Source organism: Danio aesculapii, chromosome 6 (assembly GCF_903798145.1).
Source record: "Danio aesculapii chromosome 6, fDanAes4.1, whole genome shotgun sequence".
Taxonomy (NCBI): domain Eukaryota; kingdom Metazoa; phylum Chordata; class Actinopteri; order Cypriniformes; family Danionidae; genus Danio; species Danio aesculapii.
In genome coordinates this window covers 45,571,206-45,585,698 of record NC_079440.1, presented here as the reverse complement: position 1 = coordinate 45,585,698, position 14,493 = coordinate 45,571,206, and positions in this window count along the sequence as shown.

The following is a 14,493-nucleotide window of genomic DNA, read 5'->3' as shown; positions in this document are numbered from 1 at the left end:
TGTGAGCTTCAGGCGACAGAAAAGACTTAAGTCCATGTGTGGAGAGAATCAAAGGCTAAAGTTAATTTCTTTTTAACTTGGCATTATTTTTGCTGGAAAGACTGTGGGGTTTGATCCTCTTATTAGGGTTTAACTTCCTCCTCCAATGGAACCTGCTGTACAAATTAGGTGCAGAGACATGAAAAAAGAGCACACACTGTTTTAATTCACATATTACATAAAGAAGAGCTTAGCACTAGCAACAAACAAACAAATAAATCCTTACAGAATGTTACATTTTTGCTGCACAACTATTCTGCAAACATACAGTACAATTATTGTGAAGTTGTTATGATGTAATAGCAGTTTAAAGTAAACTTCTACTTTAAAATGAAATTATGAAGATGAAGATTACTTAATTGCTCTTCTCTAAGAGGAAAAATGCCAACCCCTTGATGTGCTTGGCATTTAGGAAATCACTCTGGTAGTTCCTGTGGTGTGAACATGCCAAAAAAAAAAAAGAAAAAGTTCCTCCGGTGCATACACTACCTGACTAAAGTCTGTCATGGATCCCAGTTGTAAGAGCAACAAATAATAACTTGACTTCTAGTTGAACTGCATCCCAATCATGACAAATACTGCACAATGAACCCAAGATTCTAACAGAAATCAGTCAAGTTTGGTGAAGGAAAAATCATGGTTTGGGCTTACATTTAGTATGAGGGTGTGGGAGATATCTGCAGAGTGGATGGCAACATCAACAGTATCAAGACATTTGTGCTGCCCTTTACATTACAAACCACAGAACAGGGCAGATTCTTCAGCAGGATAGCGCTCCTTCTCATACTTCAGCCTCCCTATCAAAGTTCCTGAAAGAAAAGAAGGTCAAGGTGCTCAAGGATTAGCCAGCCCAGTCACCAGACATGAACATTATTGAGCATATCTGGGCTAAGATGGAGGACGCATTGAAGATGAATCCAAAGAATCTTGATGAACTCTGGGAGTCCTGCAAGAACGCCTTCTTTGCCATTCCAGATGACTTTATTAATGAGTTATTTGTGTCATTGTAGAGATGTATGGATGCTGTCATCCAAGCTCATGGGAGTCATAGACAGTATTAATTGTTTTTCCACTGCACCACGACTTTATATTCTATACTGAACATTATTTCTGTTAAGTGACAAGACTTTTGTTTAAGCAAAGTCAGACCTTACTGTCCTGATTAAATAATGAAAAATCAGGGCATGATCATATTTTATGTAGGTAAAATAAGTGTAATCTAGAGGCTTTTGCCTTTCATATAAGCCACTTCTGATCCCAAATGAACAACTAGAAGTCAAGTTATTATTTGTTGTTCCTAAAACTTGGATAGGCGACAAGACTTTTGTCATAGCTATGACTTAATAGCAGTTTAAAATATACTCTTCTAGTTTAAAATGAAAATTTGAAGATGTAGATCACATGAAGATGTAGCTCTTCACTAAGAAAAAAACTGAAAAAAAAAAAAAACGGAAGCTAAGCTCTGTTGGGCACGACCATTATTCTTCTGGCCAAACTCCCTGTGTGGAGCTGCAGTCTAGGCGCTGGACGCTGGAGAAACTGGGCGTCCATCGTGGATAATTTGCAGGTGTGAGTAGGTCACCGGCAGGAGGTTAGGCTGACCCACAGGATCAATGCGGGGACTCATTTGTACAGTGGTCTTTCAGCAATCAGTCTCATGCACTCCATTCCTTCTTGACCACCACACAGGGCCGGCGCGTCCATAGAGGCGACCTAGGCGACTGACAGATCTCCGCGACCATCACAACCCCAAGCCCCCCCACCAGTTAGCATGAATTCTGCGACCGTCACCCCCAACCCCTCACTTCCAGATGACTGTGCTGGAATCAGTCAGCTACATTTGGCAACACTGGTTGAGGGCAGCAGTTCAGCTTGCTCCGGCCCTGACACCACAGCATTAGCTCAGGATACGGCCTGGTCCAGGATTATGGATACCTTGGGATCATCTCTTCTGTTGCACATGAAGGAATTAAGTCAACTTTATTATTATTTTTTTTACAAATTTAAGTGGATTTTTCATAAATCAATTTACTGGTCGCCAAAAAAACTCAATAATTCTGTTGCGTCAGCTCGTTTTAATTAGATAGTTTGAACAAACAGCAAATGTCATTTTTTTGAGCAGACAGAAACTGGAAAAGTTCCTCCGGTGCATAAACTCCTTAATTCAAATCTGAAAAATGGTTCATTGCAAATAATTGCAAACTATTTAGGCTCAATCTAAACAAACAAATTAAGTTGAACATAATTAAATTTAATTGTTTAAATTCAGCCCATATATATATATTGTTTACACCACTTATCTTAAAAAGATTGTAAAACCAATGAATCATTTTCTTCAGTGTATGGCATTCCTGTAATCCCCTACTTTTGGAAACTTTAGAGTGTGGTGCCAAACAGATAAAGTAATCAATTAGGGCTCTTTATCTCTTGCTGTGGAATGTTGTTAGAAATCAACAAGAAATGTTTAAATAACGATTCAAGTCGAAAGTGTTCCTCTAATTACAATGCCATTCCCAGAAGTGGATGGTCATCTGTCAATCCCACAAATTTGATCCACAAATCTGGTCCACAGTGTGGTGACATCCCTGACTGCATGACTGTTTGCATTTGTTTGATCAATAACCAAAACATTAGGATGTGCAAAAATATATATAAAAACGTGAATTATAATAATATTAACTGCGTTGTTTATTCTGTTGCCAAGGGGACACCTCAGTTAAGTGCTACACAGTGTTTGCTTTAGAGCTTCATATTGATTTGATTCAGTGTTGACTTTGAAGCTGTAAGTGCTTTTGAGAACATACGTTGTTAAGTGGCTGAATGTAGCGCACATGACAATGTAGTGGAACATTGGTGCAAGTAGCAATTATTCAGGTTTCGAGAGGTTGCTTCTGAAGCCGGATCATAAAATAGAAACTCTTTACAATCACGACTGCGTTCTTGCCTTTGTAACATACATTTCCCCTAATATCTGCATCAAACGAATCAAACATGAAAGCATTTTACTAGCCAGCCTAATGATAGACATGCCCCTGACCTACATATCACTGTGGAAAACAGGCTTTTAGGGACGTTTTCCAGTAGGTCAAGTGATCACAAGTTTGGAAATGAATCATGTTTGTATGTGGACTCGACATACATCAGTCGAGCTGTAATTATTTGTGCCAATGTGAGCCTTTGATGGCTTTGAAGGAAACTAATAGATATGGTGGCCCACTGGGATTCACATTTTCATTATATAGGCATCTTGCTGTTCTATTCAGCAGCAGACTTGTATTTTATTCATATTTACAGAGACATTGCATTCAAAAAAGCTTCTTGGAGGAGCTATTTTAAAAGGATGGTTCACCCAAAAAAGAAAAAGTTATTTTACATACCCTCAGGCCATTGAAGATGTAGGTGATTTTTTTTCTTCAGTAAAACATTAAATGTGCCATCGAATAGAAAAACTAGATATACCTACGCTCTTAGAAATGAAGGTACATGAGCTGTCACTGGGGTGGTACCTTTTCAAAAGGTACATTTGTACTTAAAGGGTCCATAATGGTACCTCAAAAGTATATATTAGTACCTAAAAAAATTAATAGGAACACTTTTGTACTTTTTAGGTACTAATATGTACCCTTGAGGTATTAATATGGACCTTTTAGGGACAAGTTTGTACCTTTTGAAAAGGTACCACCCCAGTGACAGCTCGCGTACCTTCATTTCTGAGAGTGTATAGGCATAGCTAAATATTAATAGTTGAGTAAATGGTAATGACATACTGTGAGTCTCATGGTTGTGTTCCCGTTCTCCATGTAAATTCTGTGAGTATAAAATCCCCATGAAAAACAATGAGTCTGACGTTATTTGTGTGGGATTGGTAATTCCCACATCCACAGCAGTGTTTGATGGAAGTTTAACAGGGCTTATTTCATTACTTATGTATGTGGGACTCCAATTGTGAAAACAGGACAGCTCTGGGGTAATTCATTGCAGTAATCTGGTTACAGCTTGTCAGAACACAAACTACTGGAAAGATGATATATAATGTACGTTTATGTATATTGTGTATATTGTGAAAATTTTCTTGTAGGTGTTTAATGAGGCAGCATACATGTTCACTTTTAAAATAGTGTTTAATGGGTGTTTATGAATTATGTCATATCACTCTGCTCTTACTGTGAGTGAAAGGACGACAATAAACTTCATAAAGCTCATCTGATTTTGAGGAGGTTTATATACATTTTTTCTATGTTTTCATATATTTTTAAAGCCATAATTTTAAATGATTCATTAAATTATACTCTGAATACATCTCGGTCTGTCCTTTTAATAAAGATTATTTATAATTTAGCCTAATTTTCATGCATATTTCATGAAACAAAAGGTTGTTTGCAATCATGTGGTTTTGGTGACACACGGAATTCAGATGGAGGGCAGAAAGTAAAAAACTGAATGAGACACATTCTGTATTCGGGGAAAGTCTGTATTTTTTGCAATTTAAACCATATTTCAAAGGAGATTTTAATAGAAAATAGCCACATATGTTGGCCATGATCCTTACATCAGGATGAGAGCTGAGTTTTCTACTGAACTCAAATATATTTGCCTCTCATTGAGGTGGTTGATACATGAAAAAATGCTATAGTGTTTGAAAGCCTACTATAGATAATTACTTGCATCAAACTGTTGTAGCAATTATATTGTTGCTGTGATATGACACAAGTGTAGTAATCATCAAATTAGTCAATAGGCTTCACTTACACTATCATAATTCACCACAGTTTACACTAAAGTTACAGTACCTATTTACAGTTCATCAGTTTACTATGCTACAGTATTCTGGAGCATTCGTTAACAAAGAGTTGTGCACTTTACTGTCAAAAACATGTTTATTATAAATCACGATAGTTTTTTTCCCCATTCGGATATCTTCCAGACATCATGAAATAACAGATGAAAGCATCCAAAAGTGTGGACGCATAGTCTACATTATTATTTATTTGTTTTTGTAAGGGGGGAAAAGTGCTCCACAATAATAACTGTCTAGTTCTGTCACAAGGGTTGCATTTCTTTTTTGCTCTGTCCAGTGGCGGATTTTGGCATAGGCAATATGGGCGATCACCCAGGACGGCATCTTGCTGGGGGCGGCACAGGGAGAGAAAAAAAAGTGCCCCAGTAAAAGATTCGAGTTAAGATTTACTTTATGCAAGTGTATTGAGTGGTTATCCAAGAATAAAGACGTAAAAGGGCCATTCACAATTCAATTCACAATTCACAACAAGTTTGTTAATCTTTATTATACATTGCTGGTTAAAACAAATTGAGGCATGTGCGCAGAAAGCCATTCCCGTGCACCTCACATGCGATGCTCCTGATCCCGGTTGTTTACATGCACACCGATATGCGTTGACATGCAAGTCGACAAAACTAAAGTTTATATGATGACGTTACTTTGACCAAGCATGGCTATGAAGCAGAAAGGAGAAATAATGAGTCAGGGAGGTATTTAAGACTTCATAACATTAATTCTTGGTCATAAGTTGGGTCTAAGACAACAGATAATTCTATAAAATATATTTTTGTATTCTATAGAACTGTCATAATTTAATATTCATACAAAAGTCTTAGAATATTACTCCAGTTGTGTTACATTTGGGTTGATTTTTTTTTTATCACATGCCGCTTTTTCTTCCATTTTTCAACCTTTTCTTTAACTTTCCCCCTTTATGGGCAAAAACTTCTGGAAGTCTATAAAAGCTGTTCGGTATTTCTTATTTTGCCTGATTGAAACAATTATAAACAACATAAAACAGAAACATTTGATATTCTGATAGCGATTCCTATGTGGAAGTCTCGCGGGTCATCAATAATGTCATGTGAAAACAACCTATACTCAAAACTTGACAACTGAAGTATGATTTTTTTTTTGAATGAGTATTGTATTGTAAAAAAATTACACAGGAGGGCTAATAATTTTGACTTCAACTGATAATCGTTTTGAATAATCGTGATTACAATTATGACCAAAATAATTATGATTATGATTTTTCCAACACAATCTCATGGCAATTCGTAACTTTTTGATTTAGTGGCTAATTCGTATGAATTCGTACGATCTAATTTTCACGATTTAGTACGATTTCCTCATCCCCTATGACGGTTGGGTTTAGGGGTGGTGTTACGTGCCACGCTTCCTTTTTAAAATCGTGCAATTTCGTAGGAATGAACTCGTACAAATACATACGAATTAGCCACTAAACTGATAAAACGTAAAATACTTACGTTTTCTCAGTGAGATCAGGCTGGATTTTTCGCATAATCGAGCAGCCCTACTGTCAGGACTAATTGGTCATATGTGTGAAATGCCTCTGTGTGAAATGATTGTGTTTTATTGCTGAGGCCAGGTTAAAACCTTAAAGTCTTTCAGTGATACACTTTTCCATTTTTTTCTGTAAAAAAAACTCTCTGCATCAGATTAATGAACATAATTTATTATTAGTGTATCATTGAGGTTTTTTTTCAAATATTTCAAAGCATTTTCCAATAATATATGTCAAAATTTGTCACCAAAAGTCATTCCACTTGCTGAAAACGAAATATTTATGGCCAAATTAAGACACAAAATCACCCCAGAGAGGATGAAAACATCCTCAAAGCACATAAGGGTTAAATATATTTTTTACTTAAATTCATTTACTTGTTATTTTCTATATTTACAAATTGAATAATTCCTATATCTTAGACATGGAACATGCATTTTCTGTGTTTTGAGGAGAACAGGGTTGTGATCTTTGAGTGTTGAATAGAAGAAGAACATTGCATGAAATTACTACAACAGATGGTCACTTCTGTATTGTGATATGAGAGCATGAAGGCAGACTATCAAAAACGGCACTGTTATATAAGCCTCCCAAACCATCAGTGTGCAATATGAAACAACCAATATGGTGTTTTGGGATTCGACAGTGACAATTTCATGTAGCATTGTCAAGATAATTTCTGACTGAGCATCAGAATAGAGGTGATTGAAGTGACTTTGAATGTGATGTGGTGATTGTTGCAGCTTGATGGTCTGGTCGGTTTCAGCTGATTTACTGGGATTTTCACATTGAACCATCTCTAGGGTTAACAGAGAATGGTCTTAAAAAGAGAAATCTCTTTTGGGTGGCAGTTCTGTTGGCAAAAATGTCATGTTAAAGCAGCAGGTCAAAGCAGAATGAACAGACTAGGTTCAGCTGATAGAAAGCAAACAGTAACTCAAATCAACAACTGAGCTCTGCAGAAGAGCCTCTCTGAACACACAACACAACAATCCTGAAGCAGATGAGCTGCAGCAGGAGAGTCACTAATGCAAGTTCAGCGAGCTAAAAACATCAATCTGAGGCTAAAATTCACACTTGCTCACCAAAATGGGATGGAAAAAGGCTGTCTGGTTTGACGAGTCTATGTACTATGTACACAGATGATGTCTTCATTACCAAACATACTTGACAATGGATGTGTTTTCAAAAACTTTCAAAACCTGTTTTCAGATGTATGAGTTTTCACTCCCAAAATGCATAAACAGGAACACCACATAAAAAGAGTTTTTGGCTGAAAACTTGTAAATGGCTCCTTAATTATGTCATTTGAATGGAAAGTTGTATTTTGAAAAGCATGGATCTATCCTGCCTTATATGCTTTTCACAAGCCTGTTATGATGTGTTTAACAATAATCTTAAGTCCGTAAAAGTTTTTAATATTTCAATTCTTTTAAATTTCTGAACATTTATATGCATTTGTGTATGTATTACATCATCTTTGCGTCGAATTACAAAAATTACCACTAATGCGAGGTGTTTCTAATGCAGCGTCCATGGGGCTGAGAGTAAATCAGTCTCACACAATTATTTTCCATTTTCTGAAAGTCTTGATAACACCATCGTGGCATTTTTCTTGAATCGAGTTTTGAATTTACGAATCGGATATGTGTTTTTTATTATTATTATTATTTCAGCAAATAGGATTGTAAAATAATATTTCTTGTACTCTCCCATTTACTGTGCTCTAAGTTTACCCAACTATGACGAGTTCTGCTGCTGAGAAACTCATAAATGTGAGAAGGATCTATGGTTCAGGCTTCTTGTTTAGTAGATATTTTCTTGACACACTTTGAACACTTCAGTACCAATTGATTTAAACACCACAGCCTACCTGACTATAGGTGCTGATGGTTTCCATCTCTTTATGACCACAATGTACCATTTTATAATGGCTACTTCCAGCAAGACATCATGTCACAAAACTCAAATCAACTCAAACTGGTTTCTTGAACATGAATTCACTGTATTCAAGTGGTTCCACAGTCACTAGATCTCAATCCAGAAGAGCACCTTTGGTATGTGCTAAAATGAGAGATTCTCATCATGGATGAACAGACAACAAACCTGTAGCAGCTCTGTGAGGCTATCATGTCAATATTGATCAAAAAATAGTTGAGTTTGTAGATTTAAAGGGGAGAATGTACAATTATGCCCCTTTTTAGAAGATGTAAAATATGTCTCTGATGTCTCTAAAGTGTGTATGTGAAGTTTCAGCTCAAAATACCACAAAAATAATAAACAACAAACTCTTTCAAACTGCCCCATGATCAAATTATCAAAATTGTGCCATTTTGGTGAGTCGCTTTAAACTCAAATGAGATTGTGCTTCAAGACCTCTCTCTTCAAAAAGGGTGGAGTTACAAACGCCTATGTGTCAGCATAGCGGCAGATTCAAAACTAAAAGCAGATGGCTGCTTCTCACTCATGGCTGTCTATGCTAATGAGGGAGAGATCGCCACTTATTGGCAGGGCTTTCCCCCTCTGATAACATCTGCAAAGTGTTTCTGTAGACTGTTTTTATCAAGTGTGATTATGAAAAATATAATTAATTAAAATTTTTACCATTAGAGGCTGGATATATTCAAACACTTTTGCCACACAACTGTGTTTAAACACTTATAAAAGTGATTTTTTTCATAATAGTTCCACTTTAAGCCAGTTCTGAAGGCAAAAGGATATGTGAGTGTATGTGTGTGATTAAGTGAGGAACTGGAGATGTTATAAAAGCACTTATATGTGGCAAACACTTATAGGCTACAAAGTGGGGTATCGATTTACTATAGATGTGAGAGCAGCAGGAGGGTGGTGTGTTTGTGTTGCACAGCAGCTCCTGTGTGGCAGTTTCACTGAGTGACTCATGTGTATGTCTCATGACTCATGTATGACCTGTATGGAGCTAGATCAGTCTCAAAAATAATACATTTACAAGAGAAAATTCATACATGCACAGGACATTTCAGATTTACAAAATCCAGTTTGTAAATTCAAAACACAATTCATAAATACAACACACAATTTGTGAATTCACAAGTAAAAATCATAAATATTTTTGCCAAAGAATTGGATTTGTGTATTTTTAAACATGGTTTGAGTTTACAAATTAGATGTGTGTATTTTTGAATCGTGTTTTGAACTTTCAAATTGGATTAGTGTATTTTTGAATCGTGTTTTAAATTTACGAATTGGATTTGTGTATTTTTGAATCGTGTTTTAAATTTACGAATTGGATTTGTGTATTTTTGAATCGTGTTTTGAATTTACGAATTGGATTTGTGTATTTTTGAATCGTGTTTTAAATTTACGAATTGGATTTGTGTATTTTTGAATCGTGTTTTGAATTTACGAATTGGATTTGTGTATTTTTGAATCGTGTTTTGAATTTACGAATTGGATTTGTGTATTTTTGAATCGTGTTTTGAATTTACGAATTGGATTTGTGTATTTTTGAATCGTGTTTTGAATTTACGAATTGGATTTGTGTATTTTTGAATCGTGTTTTAAATTTACGAATTGGATTTGTGTAGTTTTGAATCGGGTTTTAAATTTACGAATTAAATTTGTGTATTTTTGAATCGTGTTTTGAATTTACGAATTGGATTTGTGTAGTTTTGAATCTTGTTTTGAATTTACGAATTGGATTTGTGTATTTTTGAATCGGGTTTTAAATTTACGAATTAAATTTGTGTATTTTTGAATCGTGTTTTGAATTAGCAAATTGGATTTTGTGTAGTTTTGAATCTTGTTTTGAATTTACGAATTGGATTTGTGTATTTTTGAATCGCGTTTTAAATTTACGAATTATATTTGTGTATTTTTTAATCGTGTTTTAAATTTACAAATTGGATTTTGTGTAGTTTTAAATCATGTTTTGAACTTATGAATTGGATTTTGTACATTTTGTGAATTGTGTTCTGGATGTGTGAATTATATTTTGCAAATGTATTATTTTTAAGACTGATCTGACTCTGTAGACCTGCTGTACAATGAAAATCTGAGTGAGTGTTTCTAGTGGTTTGTTTAATAAATCTTATAATGTCTTACCAAATGCCTCAACCATTTTGGTGGTAGTAGGCAAAGGTATTTGGATTTTATTTAATATTCTTTTCTTGCATTTTGCAACATCATGAGGCACAAGGAAAAGTGTTTGAAAATCAAATCTGACATCATTTTTTGTTATTACATCAAAGTGTAGGGTTTATGAAACACTGAAGATACATCTTTGAAAATATGCTCTCTCACTATTTTAGCAGCACTGGTTCTGGAAATAATTTTCCCAGTCAGTCCTTTAGGGTTTTAAAAAGTCTTTATTAGAGTTGAAAGCCATGATGAAACCAACCAGTAACAAGGTGAATCACAATATTACAATCTTTAATTAAATACAGAAATAAAGGAAAATTGAACACAGAGGACTTTACCGCAACTCTCTGAATTATCTGTACAGCAACAGTAGAAGAGTTTTATTTCTTAAATGAGTCTGTTTAGATTTAAAGTTGTTTTCAGACATAAAACACATCAAAATATTGATTATGACCTTTTTTTGTAGTGTGTAAGACTGTGTTTTATTTAAAGTTTTTTCAAACCTTTTAAATAAAGTGTTGCATAAAGGTATTTGTTCAGAGTCAGGCTTTTAAATCTTCCTTTAGCAATATCACTTTTACATAACCCTTATGCATTCAATTTAGCCAGGAAAACCATCTTTTATCTTTTATCTTTCTGGGAAGGTTGTTGAGCTTTGGAACTGAACTCAAACAATGCTGTTAAATAGGGCTGTACTTGTACCGAATGGCAGACCTGCAGTCCTTTCCGCAATAACAATTAGCACAACATTTAGGAATGTGTTTAAATGTAAACACAAGTTGTTCCTTTGAAATGTTTTTGACAAGTGTTTAATTCAGAATGCAGCTTTTGTTGCTTTTAACTCTGCTGGAATAATTACATTTACTGACACAACACTCGGTTTATTAAAGCTGTCTCCTCTGATAATATAAATACTATATCAAGTTACACATACACATGCTGAAATAGGTTTAGACAGGCGTTTCCAAATGGTCTTAGCTGTGTTTTTCAATGTAAGTGCAAATCAATATTTAATAATAGTATAAGAACATATCAGACATTCAACAGCTTTCACGAATGTAATCTATGTAATGTAGACTGATTCATTATAAAGCATGTTTTGACTTTAAAAAGAATACAAACCATGAAACACAATTTTAGACACATTACCAGGTTTCCTGACCAAACACTTTTTTACATTATGATGTATTAAAGGTGTCATAGAATGAAAATCTGAAATATACCTTGGCATAGCTGAATAATGTATTCAGTGGATGGAAATGAAATGCAGTGAGCCCTAAAAAACCATTGTGTCTTTGTTCTCATGTAAATCCATGAGTGTAAAATCCCGGTGAAAAACAGACCAAAGAAAGACTAACAGAATCATTAATATGCACTCCCCATGCAGCGTTTGGTTGAATACAATGTTTCCAAGTGAGATTACAACATTTGTTCATTTTTCCATATTTTAAGTTTATCTAAGCTTATTACACTGTAAAAAAAAATCTGTTGATTACCAGTTTCCATATTTTGTGATTTACAAGTTTTCCGTTTATTTACTGTTGTGAATTGTATTATAGGACCTTAATCTCTTCTCTGTTGACTTCTGATATTGAAAATTTAACAAAGTGATTTTTCTGATATTTTGGTAGTATGAAATAATATAATAATAAATGATATCTAGAGAAATAAGTCTCTAAAATAAACTTTTCAAGCCTTTTCAAGATTAAAAGAGGTTGAAAGAAACTTAAAAGTCCCATAATGCAATTCAAAAGCATAAATAAATGGGGAAAATAAAATCAAAATCACAAAATATGGAAAACTGCTAATTCACAGATTTTTTAGTGTACATACTATGTACAGTATGTGGGACTCTTATTTTGAAAACAAGACCAGCATTATAGTCTCACACAATGCAACCATCTTTTGCAGTTTAACATGTATTGTGAAATTTTTTACTTGTGCTTGTAATGAGCCAACAAACACATTTACACTGCTGAGTCATCTAATTCACAATTAAAGAGTTATTAATTTGACAAATAAAGTATTTTTATTTTACATTTGTGCATTTCAGAGTACATAATGCTGTGTGTGTGTGTGTATGTGTGAGAGAGAGAGAGAGAGAGAGAGAGAGAGAGAGAGAGAGAGAGAGAGAAAGGGTCAGAGCAGATCTAGTTTGAATTCACAAACATTCTAAATATGGTCAAAAGTGAACTTTTCTTTCTATGGGTAATTCATCTGGTTATAAATGAGCCTTCAAGAGTTCACACTTAGCTATTACTTGATAATGTTAGCAGGTTTGGCATGCTGTCCTGAAAGAGAACCCTGAGCTCGGAGATAGTTGCCCAGGGCTCCTGCCTGGTCAATGAGCATGTAAAGGGATTTAAGATCAGGTAGTTTTCGAAAGCTCCCAGAATTCGTTTGGCCTATTCCTTGATTATCAGGGGCAGCCCTAGAGGAATAGAGCGCCGACTACACCAGTGCATACCCATGCGGTGGAAGCTCAGTTTAAGTACTCATTTACTGTTGGTTTATTTAGTTCACTTATTTTGCATGTCTTTGGACTGTGGGACGAAACCGGAGTACCCCGGGGAAACCTACGCGAACATGGGGAGAACATGCAAACTCTGCACAGAAATGCAAACTGACCCAGCCGAGACTCAATCCAGCAACCTTCTTGCTGTGCTAACAGTGCTAACCACTGGGCCACTGTGTCACCCAATCCTGGATTGATCTAGAATAGAGGAGGATGGGGGGTTCCTCAAAAAAAAATTATCAAAGATAAGGGAGTAAAGTTAGAAAGGATATTTATGTTGAGTTTGGAATGATCCGATCAATCATATCACCTGCTCCTCTAGAAATTAGTTTGTGAAACGTCACTTAAAAACATTTTTGAAGACTTTTTACAGTTATCAAAGCTGCACACCTACTATGTAGATATCAGAACACAATTTAACATTGAATCAACACACGCTATGGCACCTTTAAAAGGGATCATTCGTCTGAAAAATACACGTATTTCTCTGATTATTTTCACATTGTCTTGTCCAAACTATGTGACTTAAGGTACAATCCTATCAGAAAACAACAGGTCAATTTGAGCAATTTTGACCAGTAACAGTTTTTATTCTACATTTTTCCTCCAATTAGAAATCAACACAGAAAGTGGCTTGACTTTAAATGATGTTCTGCTGAAGGCTCGGGAACATAAAATGTGTTTGTTGTATGAATCACTGAATTAAATTACTGAATCTGTCTGAATGCAATCATATGGCATCCTATACCTGAATGCACAGCTACTGTAGGTGATTGCATAGATTTTTGTAATTGTATACTTTCATGCACCTGCTTGAACAGTCACACGTCATCAGCGTGTCCGATGATGCTGTGCAGAGTAAAAGGCAAACAGGCAGAGGAAAATTAGGACAAGAAAAAACTTTAAGGGCTGTTAAGCAGAAACAATAAATATAATGATAATAATTACAGTAGTCAACGTTTGAAATGTATCAATACCTTTAATTAAAGTTATCCTAAAACTATCGAACAACACCCATTCTTGTCTTAGGACAATTTTGATAAACTTTTTTGATCCACTTTAAATGTTGACTATTATATTTTGCATCCACAACTGTAATTCTAAGCCTGCATGCTGTAGTTTTGAAATAAGGAAAACAGATATATGTATATGACGTGTTTTTGCTATATGTTTGACCTGGTCAGTCTCCAATTTATAGTTTAAAATCTAAATTTAATAGTTTAGCTATTTTATAGTGGAATAGAAATAACAATAGTACAATTTTGTTTTTGGTTGCAGATTTTTTGAACAGGTAAATTAAATACATGTTTTATTTTGACAGATTTGTGTCGATAATATTGTATGTTTTTTTCCTTATGTAGTTTTTGTACATTTGAAGATGAACTCAAACCTAAGTTTACGTTAATAAATCACACTCAGTGATTTTAAACTATTTATAAATTCCTCTCTTGAACACAAAAACAAGATATTCTGAAGAATGAAAATCTGAAGAAATTCTGAAGAAAAAATTTG